The 16,470-nt window shown below is 38.8% G+C and overlaps 1 protein-coding gene and 1 pseudogene across 4 annotated transcripts in view; one reads left to right on the top strand and one right to left on the bottom strand.

Moving 5' to 3' along the window:
* The window catches only part of VWA8 (von Willebrand factor A domain containing 8), a 424,992-nt gene that overhangs the window by 33,059 nt on the left and 375,463 nt on the right, over positions 1–16,470 (top strand). The window lies entirely within an intron of this gene.
* LOC105739772 lies at positions 751–2,537 on the bottom strand (annotated as a pseudogene).

Raw genomic sequence — 16,470 nt, 5'->3', positions numbered from 1 at the left:
TTAATGTATTTAGGTGCTACAAAGTTGGGTGAATATATATTTATAATTGTTATGTTCCCTTGAAGAATTTACTCCTTTATTATTAAATAATGACCTTCTTTGTCTCTTGTGACAAAATTTGACATGAAGTCTATTTTATTAGATATTAGTGTAGCCATTCATGCTTTCTTTTGATTACCACTTCCATAGAATATCTTATCTTCTTCCATCCCTTTACATTTGGCCTGTCTGTCCTTAAAGCTAAAGTGAGTCTCTTGTAGGCAGCATGATTGAATTCCCCCACCTTTTTTAAATCCATGCAGCCACTTTTAGATAATTTATTTACATTCAAGATAATTATTGATAGGTAAGGACTCACTGTTTCCATTGTGTTATTTGTTTTCTGGCTGTTTTGTAGATCCTTTGTTCCTTTCTTTCTCTGTTGTTACCCTCTGTGATTTGATAATTTTCTATGGCACTATGCTTTGATTTCTTTCTCTCTATTGTTTTTGTATCTGCTATACTTTTTTGTTTTGCAGGTACGATGAGGCTTACGTAAAACATCTTATAGTTTTTTTTTTTTTGAGAAGAGACAAATGGTTTATTTGGTAACAAGGAATAAAAAGAAATTATTAATTCCTTGTCTCTCTTCTGATGTCTGAATGGAACTGTGGTAGTCAAATGGAAAGCAACACACAAGAATTCCCTTGCAGACCTTGATCTTTTGCAGATGTGCAAAGATGCTTGACTTATACAACTTGCAATTATTTTTTAGACAGAAGTGCCAGCTGTTGTGCTTTCCAGCATATCAGTGGTTGCTACATTCTCCTTGTCTTTGGGTTTCATAGCAGGAAATAGAAGTACTTCCTTGATGTTGTTGGAATCTTTTGAGAAAAATGGTGACTCGATCAATGCCCATGCCCGTACATATTCCAGGGCGGTACAGAAGTTTTCATCTATGAAATGGCCTCATCATCACCTGTGGCCTTGGCTTTGGCCTGTTCTTCAAAAACCCGCTGCTGTGGCACAGGATCATTCCAGCTTAGTTTAGGCATCGCATATCTCTTTCTTCATGACAAGCAGCTCAAAGTGCTTGGACAGATTCCCTTTAGAGCGGTGCCATTTGCCATAGCGCTCATTATCTGGGGATGATCACAGATTAATGTAGGATTGATGCAAATCACTTCCAGGAACTCCCCTACAAGCTTGTCAAGGAGCCTGGCTGTGGTCCAAGGTAGAGGGCATTCAACAGCTTTTGCCACACGGATATCATTAAGAAGTTTGCAAGTTTCATCAGTTTCAAAGAGGTTAGTTTCTGGCAGCTTTACCCCCAGGGCTTTCTCAAGTTCTTCTACCATGCTGATTCTCTGGAAGGGTTGGGTGAAGTCAGTATCATAGACCTGGCCCTGTGGGCCATCTGGGTGGTAGCTGACCTTGCAACTGCCTATAATATGCTTCACCATCCCTGAAACCATCTTCTCTGTGATTTCCAAGAGATTGTGGTAGTCTGCATAGGCCATGTAGAACTCACAAGTGGTGAATTCAGGATTGTGCCTCAAATCAATCCCTTCATTCTGAAACTGGCATCCAGTTTCATAAATCTGCTTGGTGCCACCAACCACTAGCATCTTATGATAGAGTTCTGGAGCGATTCTCATGTCCAGCTCATTGTCATAAGTGATGAAAAGCTTGGCCACAGCTCCCCCTGGGATGATGTTCATCATGGGAGTTTCAATCTATAGGAATCCCAGTTCATCCAAGAAACTTCTTATACATGTGATGATCTTAGAGCAGATGATAAATTTCTGCCTCACAAAATCATTTAGTATCAAGTCCAAGTATTTCTGACGATACCTTGTTTCCTGGTCTTTGAGGCCACAGTGAAGATGAGGTAACATATGCAAGTGGGGAGACAGCAGTGTGATGTCATAAGGAATGATGCTCAGCTCACCCTTCTTGGTTTTCCCAGGGTTCCTCTGAACTCCAATTACGTCTCCTTGATGCAGTTTGTTATTAATATGCATAAATTCTTCTGATTTATAATTTCTGGGATTTGCCATGACTTGCAACTTGACCCCCTCTCCTTGAAGGTCATAGAAGATGAACTTTCCCTCAGAAGCTCTTTTAGCATGGATCCTACCTGCCACCTTTAAGGTAACATCATTCAGGTGACCCCCAGGCTGCTGGTGACTATATTCTTAGATGAAGTCATTGAGTGAGATGTCTGCATGGAACTTGTGTGGGTATAGGTGTTCCCCATTGACATTCAGTTGATAAACTGCCTGACTGTGGATCTTGTAGTGTTGATTTGGGTCCAGGCTCTTCTCCTCAGTACCCACACCACTGTCAGTGGTATGGTTTGTGACAGCAGCTGTGGCCTGGTTTAGCTATTTCTCACTGAGTTCTTTCTGCTTGGCCTCCTTCTCTGCCACTTTCTTCTTGGCTTTCAGGGATCTCTTCAACTCATTCTTCCTCAGTTTTGGCTTGCTGCCATCCACTTTCACCTCAGCCCCCTGTACCACTGCCACCTTTCCAGAAGGCTCCACCCAAAAGTCCATCTTATAATTGACTATTTTAAGCTGATAACAACTTAACTTCTGCCACATACAAAAACTCTAGACTTTTATGCACTCCTCAGATTTACATCTTTTTATATTGTGTGTTCCTTAACAACTTATTTTAGCTTTAGGTATTTTTGACTGAATTGACTTTTAACCTTCATATTAGATATATGTATGATTTACACACTGTTTACAGTATTGGAGTATTCTGGATTTGATTATGTATTTACCAGTGAGTTTTATACTTCAATATGTACTCATAATATTAATGACCATTCTTTTATTTCCACTTGAAGAACTCCCTGAAGCATTTCTTGTAAGGCAGGTCCAGTGGTGATGAATTCTCTCAGTCTTTGCTTGTCTGGGAAATACTTTACTTCTCCTTAATTTCTGAAGGACAGTTTTTCTGGGTGTAGTATTTTTGACTGGCAGTTTTTTTCTTTCAGTACTTTGAATATATTATTCCATTCTCTCCTGGCCTGCATGGTTTCTACAGAGAAATCTAATGGTCTAATGGGGATTCTCTTATATGTGACTTGATGCTTTTCTTTTGCTGCTTTTAAAACTCCCTGTCTTTGACTGACAGACTAATTATAATGTACGTTGGAGAATACCTCATTGGATTAAATCTGTTTGGAGACTTTTAAGCTTCATGAATCTGATGTTCATATATCTTCCAGTACTTGGGAAATTTCAGCATTTATTTCATTAAATAAGCTTTCTGTCCCTGTCTTTGTCTCCTCTCCATCTGAATATCCCATAATGTATTTGTTCACCTAGTAGTGTCCCACAAGTCCCATGGGCTGTCTTCACTCTTTTTCACTCTGTTTTCTTTTTCTTTCTTTTTTCTTTTCCTTTCTTCTTTCCTCCCTTCCCCCTGCTTTTCCTTCTTTCCTCCCCTCCCCTCCCGTCCCCTCCCTGTTTCTGTTTCTGTTTCTTTTTGACTGGGTAATTTCAGAAGAGCTATCTTCAAGTTCAGATATTTTTGGTTTTGCTTGATCTTGTCTATTTTTGAAACTCTGTCTTGTATTTTTTATTTCATTGACTGCATTCTCCAGTTCCAAGATTTCTATTTGGTTCTTTTTTATGATATCTATCTGTTTGTTGAATTTCTGAGGTTATAAATTGTTTTCCTGATTTCATTGAATTTTCTATCTGTATTCTCTTATATCTTGCTTAATTTCCTTAAGATTGTTTTTTCGAGTTCCTTTTTAGGCCATTTGTAAATATCCATTTCTTTGGGGTCAGTTACTGGGGAATTATTATGTTCCTTTGGTGGTGTCATGTTTCTTTGCTTTTTCATTTGTGTGTGTGTGTGTGTGTGTGTGTTCTGATGCTGATTTCTGTGCATTTGATAGAGCAGTCACCTCTTCCAAACTTTACAGAGTGGCTTTTGTAGGGGAAGACTTTGACCTGCAGATGGGTCTGAAGATACTGGTTGGGCACGTTGGAGCAGTGGGGTAGTCTCTGTGCAGCTACAGCTTCTTTAGTTGTGATCAATTTCAGCAATGACTACAGGTGTCTTGGTGGTCTAGGCTGCAGGAGTTTGTGTCAGTGATGGTGGCAGCATAGATTATTAGGGTCCTCAGTGGCCAAAGCTTCAGGGATCCTCCCGTTCTTGTCTTTCCCACAATGGAGAGTCTTAGATGAGGGTATCTCTCTTGATGTCTGGTCTGACACAGCCCACAGACAGATGCAGCAGCACGGGGATCTGGGGCACAGGTCCAGAATTCCTAGGCCCGGGGTCTTACAACATTACTGAAACACTATGACTTGAGGTGTTGGTTCACTTTCCAAGGCAAAAGTGGATACGGTTCTTCTGCAAAGCTGAGGTCTGTTTCTCTGAAGCACTTTCTTTTTTTTTTTTTTTTCTAAAATTATACTCTAGGGGATTCTCTTATATGTGACTTGATGCTTTTTTGTCTGTTATTGGTGTATCGGAATGCTTGTGATGTTTGCACATTGATTTTGTATCTTGAGACTTTGCTGAAGTTGCTTATCAGCTTAAGGAGATTTTGGGCTGAGATGTTGGGGTTTTCTAAATATACAATGATGTCATCTGCAGACAGGGACAATTTGACTTCCTCTTTTCCTAATCAAATACCTTTAATTTCTTTCTCCTGCCTGATTGCCCTGGCCAGAACTTCCAACATGTACATGTGCACAACGTGCAGGTTAGTTACATATGTGTACATGTGCCATGTTGGTGTGTGGCACCCATTAACTCATCATTTACATTAGGTATATCCCCAAATGCTATCCCTCCCCCCATTCCCCCACCCCATGGCAGGCCCCAGTGTGTGATGTTCCCCACCCTGTGTCCAAGTGTTCTCATTGTTCATTTCCCACCTGTGAGTGAGAACATGCGGTGTTCGTTCTTCTGTCCTTGTGATAGTTTGCTCACAATGATGCTTTCCAGCTTCATCCATGTCCCTACAAAGGACATGAACTCATCCTTTTTTATGACTGCATAGTATTCCATGGTGTATATGTGCCACATTTTCTTAATCCAGTCTATCATTGATGGACATTTGGGTTGGTTCCAAGTCTTTGCTATTGTGAATAATGCCACAGTAAACATACATGTGCATGTGTCTTAATAGCAGCATGATTTGTAATCCTTTGGGTATATACCCAGTAATGGGATAGCTGGGTCAAATGGTATTTCTAGTTCTAGATCCTTGAGGAGTCACCACACTGACTTCCACAATGGTTGAACTAGTTTACAGTCCCACCAACAGTGTAAAAGTGTTCCTATTTCTCCACATCCTCTCCAGCACCTGTTGTTTCCTAACTTTTTAATGATCGCCATTCTAACTGGTGTGAGATGGTATCTCATTGTGGTTTTGATTTGCATTTCTCTGATGACCAGTGATGATGAGCATTTTTTCATGTGTCTTTTGGCTGCATAAACGTCTTCTTTTGAGAAGTGTCTGTTCATATCCTTCACCCACTTTTTGATGGGGTTGTTTGTTTTTTTCTTGTAATTTTGTTTAAGTTCTTTGTAGTTCTGGATATTAGCCCTTTGTCAGATGGGTAGATTGTAAAAATTTTCTCCCATTCTGCAGGTTGCCTGTTCACTCTGATGGTAGTTTCTTTTGCTGTGCAGAAGCTCTTTAGTTTAATTAGATCCCATTTGTCAATTTTGGCTTCCGTTGCCGTTGCTTTTGGTGTTTTAGACATGAAGTCCTTGCCCATGCCTATGTCCTGAATGGTATTGCCTAGGTTTTCTTCTAGGGTTTTTATGGTTTTAGGTCTAACATGTAAGTCTTTAATCCATCTTGAATTAATTTTTGTATAAGGTGTAAGGATGGGATCCAGTTTCAGCTTTCTACATGTGGCTAGCCAGTTTTCCCAGCACCATTTATTAAATAGGGAATCCTTTCCCCATTTCTTGTTTTTGTCAGGTTTGTCAAAGATCAGATAGTTGTAGATGTGTGGTATTATTTCTGAGGGCTCTGTTCTGTTCCATTGGTCTATATCTCTGTTTTGGTACCAGTACCATGCTGTTTTGGTTCCTGTAGCCTTGTAGTATAGTTTGAAGTCAGGTAGCATGATGCCTCCAGCTTTGTTCTTTTGGCTTAGGATTGACTTGGCAATGTGGGCTCTTTTTTGGTTCCGTATGAACTTTAAAGTAGTCTTTTCCAATTCTGTGAAGAAAGTCATTGGTAGCTTGATGGGGATGACATTGAATCTATAAATTACCTTGGGCAGTATGGCCATTTTCACAATATTGATTCTTCCTATCCATGAGCATGGAATGTTCTTCCATTTGTTCATGTCCTCTTTTATTTAGTTGAGCAGTGGTTTGTAGTTCTCCTTGAAGAGGTCCTTCACATCCCTTGTAAGTTGGATTCCTAGGTATTTTATTCTCTTTGAAGCAATTGTGAATGGGAGTTCACTCATGATTTGGTTCTCTGTTTGTCTGTTATTGGTGTATCGGAATGCTTGTGATGTTTGCACATTGATTTTGTATCTTGAGACTTTGCTGAAGTTGCTTATCAGCTTAAGGAGATTTTGGGCTGAGACGATGGGGTTTTCTAAATATACAATGATGTCATCTGCAAACAGGGACAATTTGACTTCCTCTTTTCCTAATCAAATACCCTTAATTTCTTTCTCCTGCCTGATTGCCCTGGCCAGAACTTCCAACACTACGTTGAATAGGAGTGGTGAGAGAGGGTATCCCTGTCTTGTGCCAGTTTTCAAAGGGAATGCTTCCAGTTTTTGCCCATTCAGTATGATGTTGGCCTTGGGTTTGTCATAATAGCTCTTATTATTTTGAGATACGTCCCATCAATACCTAGTTTATTGAGAGTTTTTAGCATGAAGGGCTGTTGAATTTTGTTGAAGGCCTTTTCTGCATCTATTGAGATAATCATGTGGTTTTTGTCTTTGGTTCTGTTTATATGCTGGATTACGTTTATTGATTTGCGTATGTTGAACCAGCCTTGCATCCCAGGGATGAAACCAACTTGATCGTGGCAGATACGCTTTTTGATGTGCTGCTGTTTTTGGTTTGCTGGTATTTTATTGAGGATTTTTGCATCGATGTTCGTCAAGGATATTGGTCTAAAATTCTCTTTTTTTCTTGTGTTCTCTGCCAGGCTTTGGTATCAGGATGATGCTGGCCTCAAAAAATGAGTTAGGGGGGATTCCCTCTTTTTCTGTTGTTTGGAATAGTTTCAGAAGGAATGGTATCAACTCCTCTTTGTACCTCTGGTAGAATTCGGCTATGAATCCGTCTGGTCCTGGACTTTTTTTGGTTGGTAGGCTATTAATTATTGCCTCAATTTCAGATCTTGTTATTGGTCTTTTCAGGGATTCAACTTCTTCCTAGTTTAGTCTTGGGGAGGGTGTATGTGTCAAAGAATTTATCCATTTCTTCTAGATTTTCTAGTTCATTTGCGCAGGGGTATTTATAGTATTCTCTGATGGTAGTTTGTATTTCTGTGGGATCGGTGGTAATATCCCTTTTATCATTTTTTTATTTCATCGATTTGATTCTTCTCTCTTTTGTTCTTTATTAGTCTTGCTAGCGGTCTACCAATTTTGTTGATCTTTTCAAAAAAACAGCTTCTGGATTCATTGATTTTTTTGAAGGGTTTTTTGTGTCTCTATCTCCTTCAGTTCTGCTCTGATCTTAGTTATTTCTTCCCTTCTGCTAGCTTTTGAATGTGTTTGCTCTTGCCTCTGAAGCACTTTCTAACAGCTTGCACCCAGAGGGCAGGAATATAGCTGTGACTCTGACCCTGGAGGGCAGGGTGCAGAACTGGCATGGCTCCAGGGAAGAAGGGGAGCCTCAAAGGTTCAGGCCCCAGGGAATAGGGCACAGCTACAATTTGGGACCTAGAATCAACAGGGCACAGTGGCAGCTTGAGCCCTGGGAGATGAGATGTCACACACTAATTACTCTTGATGCTGGGATGGTGACACTCAGCAATAGCCCAGGTTCTGTGCAGCCAGGTGCAGCACTGTCAAGAACCCAGAAATGGCAAGGCACAGATACAGCCCAGGGGACAGGGAGCAGTACAGCATCAGTCTACTGCCTGGAGAGGTGGGGCTCCTCAGCAGCTCAGATTCTGAGTTCCTAGTCCCGTTGTAGGGAGGAAAGACCCTTTGGCCATTTGACCTGTAGGGCAGAGGCACAGCTCATCCAAGGCTTTGATTCCCTGGAAATAAGATGCCATATCAGCTTGGCCCTGAAATATACAGCTACATGGGTTGGAGGAGGTGCTAGGTCCCCGAGAGGCAGGGTACAGTGTCGGCTATGGCACTGGGTAGGACATCTGCTCTGGTGTGCTGGAGGGTTGGGGCATCCAGGAGGATAGGATGTTGCGTTGGTGTGGTGTCTGGGGGTAGTTTGATGCTGTGGGTCCCCAGTGAGAGCATCACTTCAGCTCAGGCCTTGAAGGGCAGGGTACACCAATGTCTGGGATGCAGGGGATGGAGCAGCTTCAGGGTAACTTGGAGCATGGCAGTAGCTAAATTCAGGGATTGGGGCCTACCAGGTAGCTGTGCTGCAGTGATGGCAAAGCCTCCAGGATGGAGGGGTGCAATGACTACCCATCCCTGGAACAGGATGCACTGGAGCAGTGGCTCTGGTTGCAACACAGTAGCTGCTCAGGCAGGGGACTGGGGTAAGGCACAGTGTCGGTTTCTTCTCTGGGAGTAGCACAGAGTGTGTACTCTGGGGAGCTCCCTCAGCTGGGCTCAGAGCCTGTGAGGACTGCAGGAATCTCTGGTAGCAAAGACTGCAGGTATCCATAGTAGTGATGGGAGCTGGTAGTGTCCTTCTGCTTACCTTTTTCCTGCAGAGAGAAATACCTCCTGGGTCCAAGCTGATCCCCAAATAGGGGCTGAGATCATCCTTGGCAGAGGCAAAGTTTCCTTTGCTTCTCTATGTGGCCATCCTGGGTTTCTGTGCTCTACAGGATTTCTCCTACTCTTTTGCAGTTCTCCAGGGCTCTCCTTTATTTATTTTGGTGGAAATGTAGTTTTTTCACTTGTTTGGCTTGGTTTTTTTATGGGGGAGGAGTGCTAGGAACTTCTAGTCAGCCATCTTACTGATACCACTTAGCAATGATCCCATGTGCTATGTAGAATTATGCTGTTTAGTCTCTAAATATTTGGAGATTTTCCAAAGATCTTTCTGTTACTAATTTCTAATTTAATTTAATTTTGGTCAGAGAACACACTTTGTATGGCTTGAATCTTTGTGAAAAGTATCTAATGTTTTAAAAAATGACTATGTATATTTGTATCATTTAATAAAATAATAGTATGTACTGTATATACTATTTTGTATATACAGAATGTTTTCTTACCTTTTTTTATTTACAGACCATACTTTTGTATGTACAGACGGTTTTCATAAAGCACCATATTGTGGACATTTTCTTATGTAAAATATTTTCTAAAGCATGACTTTAAAAAAATAACTTTTTTGCAGAGCTAATATATTTTTGTGGTTCAGAAATCAAAACAATATAAAAAGATATACATTGAGAAATTATATATTCACCCCCATTCTCATTCATGTTAATTCTCACAGTATTAGTTTCAGGGGAATCTGTCTTGCATTTTTCTATACAAACACAAGCAAATATACGTGTGTACTCTTATTTTTGTACCCTTACACAAAAAGTGAACAACGTGACACTTAGTCATTGAATATGGATATGTATAATTATTTAATACATATTGATGAATTTTTCCAATTTTAAGAAAAGCTGAATATCTTCTCTGTGCTGAGCACTGTGCTGGCCAATGCTGTAGATTTAGTTTTGATAACAGCTATATTGGATCAGAAACATCAGCCCACTTTATAAATGATTGGCTTTATATAAGCTACATAAGCTGATGTTTTATATATGTATTATTTCTTTTGATGTCTTCAAAGAACCTTATTTTATTCATCTTTGTATTCTTGGTGCTGAGCATATAGTAGGTCCTTAATAAATATAGCTGTGTGAATAAATTAATTTTTTAGTTCAGTTAGTTCGTGTTGTAAATAGTGAGGACTTTGGTGCTAAATATTTTCACCCTTCATGTCCACTATATCTAACTACAGAATGTTACATGGTAAATAGGGGAAAGTTTAGCAGATGAGCACGTAGTTGCAGTGAGGAGGTTAGTCATGCTTCTTTCGAAATCTTGCGTTGTGATGTGGTAGAAAAATCAAATTCAGGGGAGTGTTATGGGCCTAGATGTAGATTCTGAGCTATTTTGTGGGGTGATGAAATGAAATGGTAATGAAGCGTCAAGTGAAAGTACTCTAACATAGGCTTTACCAGTGAGGAAGTAGTAAGTACTGGGTTCCTTTCTCCCTTATTCTTCAGATTTGTCTCTAGGCCCAGCAGGTAATTTGAGTGTAAACTCAGGAGCCTATTCATATCCACCAAGTCCACACTATACAGCCTGGTGTCCAGGGTACACAGCAGAGATAGGAGTTTGCAGGTGAAGATGAGACTTGAATAATTCTCCCGTACCTGGTTCTCATTGGCTGAGGGACCGGGCACGGTGCTTTACCTATAATCCTCACAAACCATACTCAATAAGTATTATATCTTTATTTTGAAAATAAGGAAACTACAAATCTGCATGTTCTGCACATGTATCTCAGAACTTAAAGTATAATAAAAAAAATTTAAAAAAGAAAATAAGGAAACAGACCTGAAAGAGTCAAAATGCTTGTCTAAGGACATGGATAAAAGACAGGATGAAAAATCGCAATAGGTCTGTCTGGCTTCAAAGGCTTTTTTTTTTTTCCTCCATTATATTATGCTGCTTTTTGGGATACTAAGAAAACATCAACAGTTTTGAAGGATTTATTATAATAGAATCTGACCTACGCTTAATTTTCTAGAATTTTAATTTTAACTTTTATATATACGAAAATTTGAGTTCATAAAGGGAGAAAATTGTAATTTAGGTAACTATGATAAAATTACTTTAAAGCCTTTGAATACGGCCAGGCAAAAAATAGTACATATTTTTTGAAAACAAATACTGGTTAGGAATTGAATCAGGGATTTAGGCCAATATGAACTAAATGTTTTTATCTTTACATAGAAAAGGAATCTTAGAATATAGGATCAAGCTCTTTGGGATTATTTTGACATCGGTTTATTATTATGTGGACTCCTGGAAGGTAGCATCTTGTGTCTGAAAACATTGAAGTTGGGGATTTCTCTCATGTACTGTGCTATGTTTATATTAGGTTATGCATGGCAGTTTGGCACTTTGTTTTGCCGATGTTCATAATGTACAGTCTTAAATCTTGTTTCTATTTCTGGCATGCTTTTAAGTATGACTCATGTTTTCTTGAGGCCATTCTAAAAATACAGCTAGTTTCAGGCATTAATGTAAAATGTAGCACAGATACCACATAGCACTGCATGATGCTTTCTTTCGGTAGTTTAATGCAATTTCCTGACAAATTAAATATAGAAATGCTTTTTGGTAAGATACACTATACTAAAACATGAATAAGTGAAAGTTGGATTTTCTTTGAGAAGTAGATCCTCTGATAACATAATATTCATTACAAAATAACTTTGAAATTTTAATAAAAGGAATAAAACATATCATTGATACCACCAAAAAGAAGTAGAACTAATGGCTGGAACAGCAAGTCTGCTAAATTTGATGTAGCCCTGAGAGGTCCACACTTGTAGGGAAAGTCTTGCACCTGAAGCTGGACACCTGTTGAAAAGCTTTTGGAGGTGCTGTAGAACATAATGACTGAAATACAAGTTTTGGACTTAAACAACTTAGGTATAAATCTTGGTTTATGGACTTACCAGCTACAGACAAATGATACTACATTTCTAATTTTGATTTTCTTATTGTAAAATGGGAGTAATGAGTATTTAACAAACACAGCATTTACTATGATTAGACACTGTTCTAAGTGCTTAATATAATCCTCATAACAACTTTATAAGTAAGTACAATTATATCCATTATACAGATGAGGAAACTGAGCAGAGAGATTAAATAACTTGATTAAGGTTACATAGCTAGTAAATAGTACAGTTGGAATTTGAACCCAGCCAATCTGTCTTGAATCTGTGTCCTTACACAATAGGTCTGCTGCTTTCTAGAATTGTTATGAGATCCTATATGAAAAATCATTTGTATGTTTACCTGGTACCTGATAGGAATGCAATAAATTGTGACCATTATTAGTATTGTTATTGGGGGAGAATAAAAGCAGGGAAAATATATGTTCTTTGTGAAGGTATGCCATAGACTACAAGGCCAGCCATGGGATTCAGAAGTAGCTTATATGTATTAAGAAACTTATGTAAAATTGGAATGTGATGATGAGAGCCTTAGATATCCTGACAACTCCTACAGGCTTACTCTAAAGGTAGAACTTATTCTCTACTGATTTCCTCCCTAAAAGTTTTATCTTTCAGAAGGTAAAGGAAATAGAGAGAAACTCTTTCTCTGGGCTTAATTGTGACAAACTCATTAGTGGTGTGCAGGCAACAGAGGCCTTGAGAAAAAATAATGACTACACAATATTTCTCAACTATGGTGCCATTGACATACTGGGCAGGATGAGACCATCTTGGTCATTGCATTTACCATCACAAAATATCAGTGGTGTACCAAATTATTTCTCATTTCCCAAAGCTTTACAACAACCCAAAGTACTCCCAGACATTTTCCAAATGCCTCCTGGCAGGCCTAGAATGGTAGCAGTATGGTCACCAGTTGAGAACCATTGTTGAGTGGTAAGAATAAAGGAAGGACTGAGACTAGTCAGATGTGCCTTAAGGCGGTGTTTCTCAGTACATGTGCATCATGCTAAAGTGGAAGACACTCCCATGAGCATAAACAGGATTATGCGTAATTCCCAGGGCTCTAGCTTTAAATAACTCCATGCTTTTCTCTTCTACTTAAGAAAGTACACTGGTGTACAAATGGCTCTATTATGGCTATAACCTCAATTCTGCTCCAGTTTGCTTCAAAAAATGAAAAGATAAGTTATTCCTAAACATCAGCACTTTATTATACAGACAATTTATGAAGGGCAGGCCTCACATTTGATTAGGAACTGCTACCTTAGATTTTAAAAAATCTTGAAAATGAATATGATTCCAAGGTCAAAACATTCAAAACGAACTTGAAAGTATAGAACTAAATTGAGACTCCGTAATTATAAATAGTTACCAATAGTTATAAATAATAAAAGGTGGGAGGAAGTTAAGGAAACCAACTTGGCTTTAACTTCTAGAACTTTACACATTTTGGATTTTAAATTATCAAGTCCAGATAATGGAAGGTCAGGCACGTTGCCAAAGTTGAATACAAAGTAACACAAAACTGTGAGAGTACTATAGAGGATGCCTGTGGCCAAATTAAGCTGAGATTTATGAAAATGTAAAGAACAAACCCAAAGTGTTTAAGTTTTTAATTATATGTTTGATATCAGAGTAGGAAGAGGTAATAGATTTGCAGCATAGGGAACATTTTGTAGTTTTACTAATGAAGAAGTTAAGGCATCTTAATTCTTATTTTGTTTCATCCTTAAACAGCAAGGAGGCTGACTTGTCTTGAAGCAAGAAAGAATAGACTGTATATTATAAAGATTGATTTAAGCTTCAAGTAGAAAAGAAAATAGGTAAAAGGGCATGTGATAGTTATAAATATGATTAACTCTCTAGACTCAGGCCAGTTGCATGCTAGCATCATGAAACTACCTAATAGATTGCTAAAAAGTATAGGTCTTAGAGCAGTATTTTTCAATCTATTTTTCTTTATTACTCTCCTGTGGATATTTTCTCCCTGTAATTATTCCTTCCTAACCCCAAGAAATTTGAATACCATAGATATGTTATATATCTGCTTATGTACTGTGTCCTTTTAGAGATGGAGTCTCACTTTGTCGCCCAGGCTGGAGTGCAGTGGCATGATCTTAGCTCACTGCAACCTCCGCCTCCCAGGTTCAAGTGATTCTAAAGCCTCAGCCTCCTGAGTAGCTGGGACTACAGGCTTCGCCATGTTGGCCAGGCTGGTCTTGAATTCCTGACCTCAGGTGATCCACCTGCCTCGGCCTCCCAAAGTGCTGGGATTACAGGCGTGAGCCACCATGCCTGGCCGAGGACCACAAACTATTGTAACATCTAAACATTTTTTTCAAATCCCCCTTCCAGGAACCAACTTTTATCCCGCTAGGGATGCATGTCTTAGGGATTTTATCCCTCTAGGGATGCATGTCTTAGGGATTTTATCCCTCTAGGGATGCATGTCTTAGAGGATTTGTGAAAACAAGAGAGAAACCAAACAGTTCTACTTGAGTAATGAGTCTCAGACATATGGGCATTTGTTTTGGGGAGATTATAATATGCTTTAGTATGACTCCAGTGACATGATAAACCAAACAATTTGCCCAAAACCTTGTCCTTGATCTTCCTACCAGAATAATGAAAATCAGAAAATTATCTTTTCCAATGATTAAATGTTTGCTTTCTTTGGGGCAGGGGAGTACAGGAGAGACTACCCTAACAATATTGTGCTGTCAGAGGAGGAGAAGCACTAGAAGCACTAGATATTTAGTCCTAGGCTTTCTTTTTTTTTTTTTTGAGACGGAGTCTCGCTCTGTCGCCCGGGCTGGAGTGCAGTGGCGCAATCTTGGCTCACTGCAAGCTCCGCCTCCCGGGTTCACGCCATTCTCCTGGCTCAGCCTCTCCGAGTAGCTGGGACTACAGGCGCCCGCCACCACGCCCGGCTAATTTTTTTGTATTTTTAGTAGAGATGGGGTTTCACCGTGGTCTCGATCTCCTGACCTCGTGATCCGCCCGCCTCGGCCTCCCAAAGTGCTGGGATTACAAGCGTGAGCCACCGCGCCCGGCCTAGTCCTAGGCTTTCTTAGTTGGATCTTTGAACTAATCCGTGACCTCAGTGGGGTGATTAAATAAAGTTTAGCACATATGGAATATTTACTACATACAAAAGACGTTATGTAATACAGATGTCTGTGTCTGTCTGTATAAAATGCAACATAATAAAACAAACACTGTAACCCACATCTAATTTAAGAACTAGAATATTACCAATATCCTTGAAGCTATACATAAGAATCTCTTTGATTCCATGGCCACTCCTTACCCCCAGGTATCCAGTTATCATCAACTTACCATTCCCTTGCTGTTTTGCTTTTTCAAGTACTGTTTTATCACATATGTATCTATTTCTAAAGAATTCATTTGCTAGTTTACTGAGATTTATTGAAATGGTATTATACGTGATTTATTCTTATTTTTTTCACTAAATATTATACCTTTAAGGGTTAAGCATATCATTGGAAGTGTGGATCTTTTATTCCGTTTTTGTTGCTGTATAATATTTCATTCTGTGTATTTATTCATTGTCCTGTCTCCAGTTTTATTTTGGACAATTCTGCTCTGAGTATTATACGTGTCTCCTGATGTACAAGGTTATAAGTTTTTCTTTTATACCCAGGAATGGACTCACTGGGTGATTTACATATGAGCAAAAACAAACTAATTGTATTAATTTAAACATTTTAGAAAATGCTGAGTTAGAAGATGAGCACATTGATGGGGTGATTTAATAGTAGACCTGGAAGGGCATTGCATGGGGTGGTCTTTTTTTTTTTTTTTTTGTTATACTTTAGGTTTTAGGGTACATGTGCACAATGTGCAGGTTTGTTACATATGTATCCATGTGCCATGTTGATTTCCTGCACCCATTAACTCGTCATTTAGCATTAGGTATATCTCCTAATGCTGTCCCTCCCCCCTCCCCCAACCCCACAACAGTCCCCGGAGTGTGATGTTCCCCTTCCTGTGTCCATGAGTTCTCATTGTTCAATTCCCACCTATGAGTGGTCTTCTATTCACAAAAGAATTTGGTATAGAAGAATAGACTTAAATAGTTAATTCTAAAGAAGTAGTTTTAAGTCTACATCAAGTTTTCTAACCATAATCTTAGAACCCATTACCAACTTAAGTTGTAGTATGCTTTTCTCAGATTTTTTAAGACTATGATAATCATTAACTATCTGGGATGATTTGATCATATCTCTCTTTTAGAAAAAAAAGATTGGACTATAAAATTGTGATTAATCAAATCAGTTCCTCAAATCATCCTTGAAATCACTTTTATTTCTTTAGGAACAGTTATAGATTATTATTCAAATGCTATGGAAAGATTTCAAGTAAGGAATATGTAATTCTTTATGATATTATAAACTTAATCTTGTTTTAGCATCGACAATAATGGTTTTAGTGTAAAACTATGTGAAAATTCACCACGTATCTATGTCCAGATAAACATATGCATATGTTTATATATATTTATATACATATGTTTATAAATACATACACAGATAAACACATATTTTATATACATTATATATATATAAATATGTCCACATTACTTGGAGATTTAT

This window comes from Nomascus leucogenys, chromosome 5 (assembly GCF_006542625.1).
Source record: "Nomascus leucogenys isolate Asia chromosome 5, Asia_NLE_v1, whole genome shotgun sequence".
Taxonomy (NCBI): domain Eukaryota; kingdom Metazoa; phylum Chordata; class Mammalia; order Primates; family Hylobatidae; genus Nomascus; species Nomascus leucogenys.
Note: the sequence above shows the minus strand (reverse complement) of the source record. Positions and strands in the feature narration are given on the sequence as shown.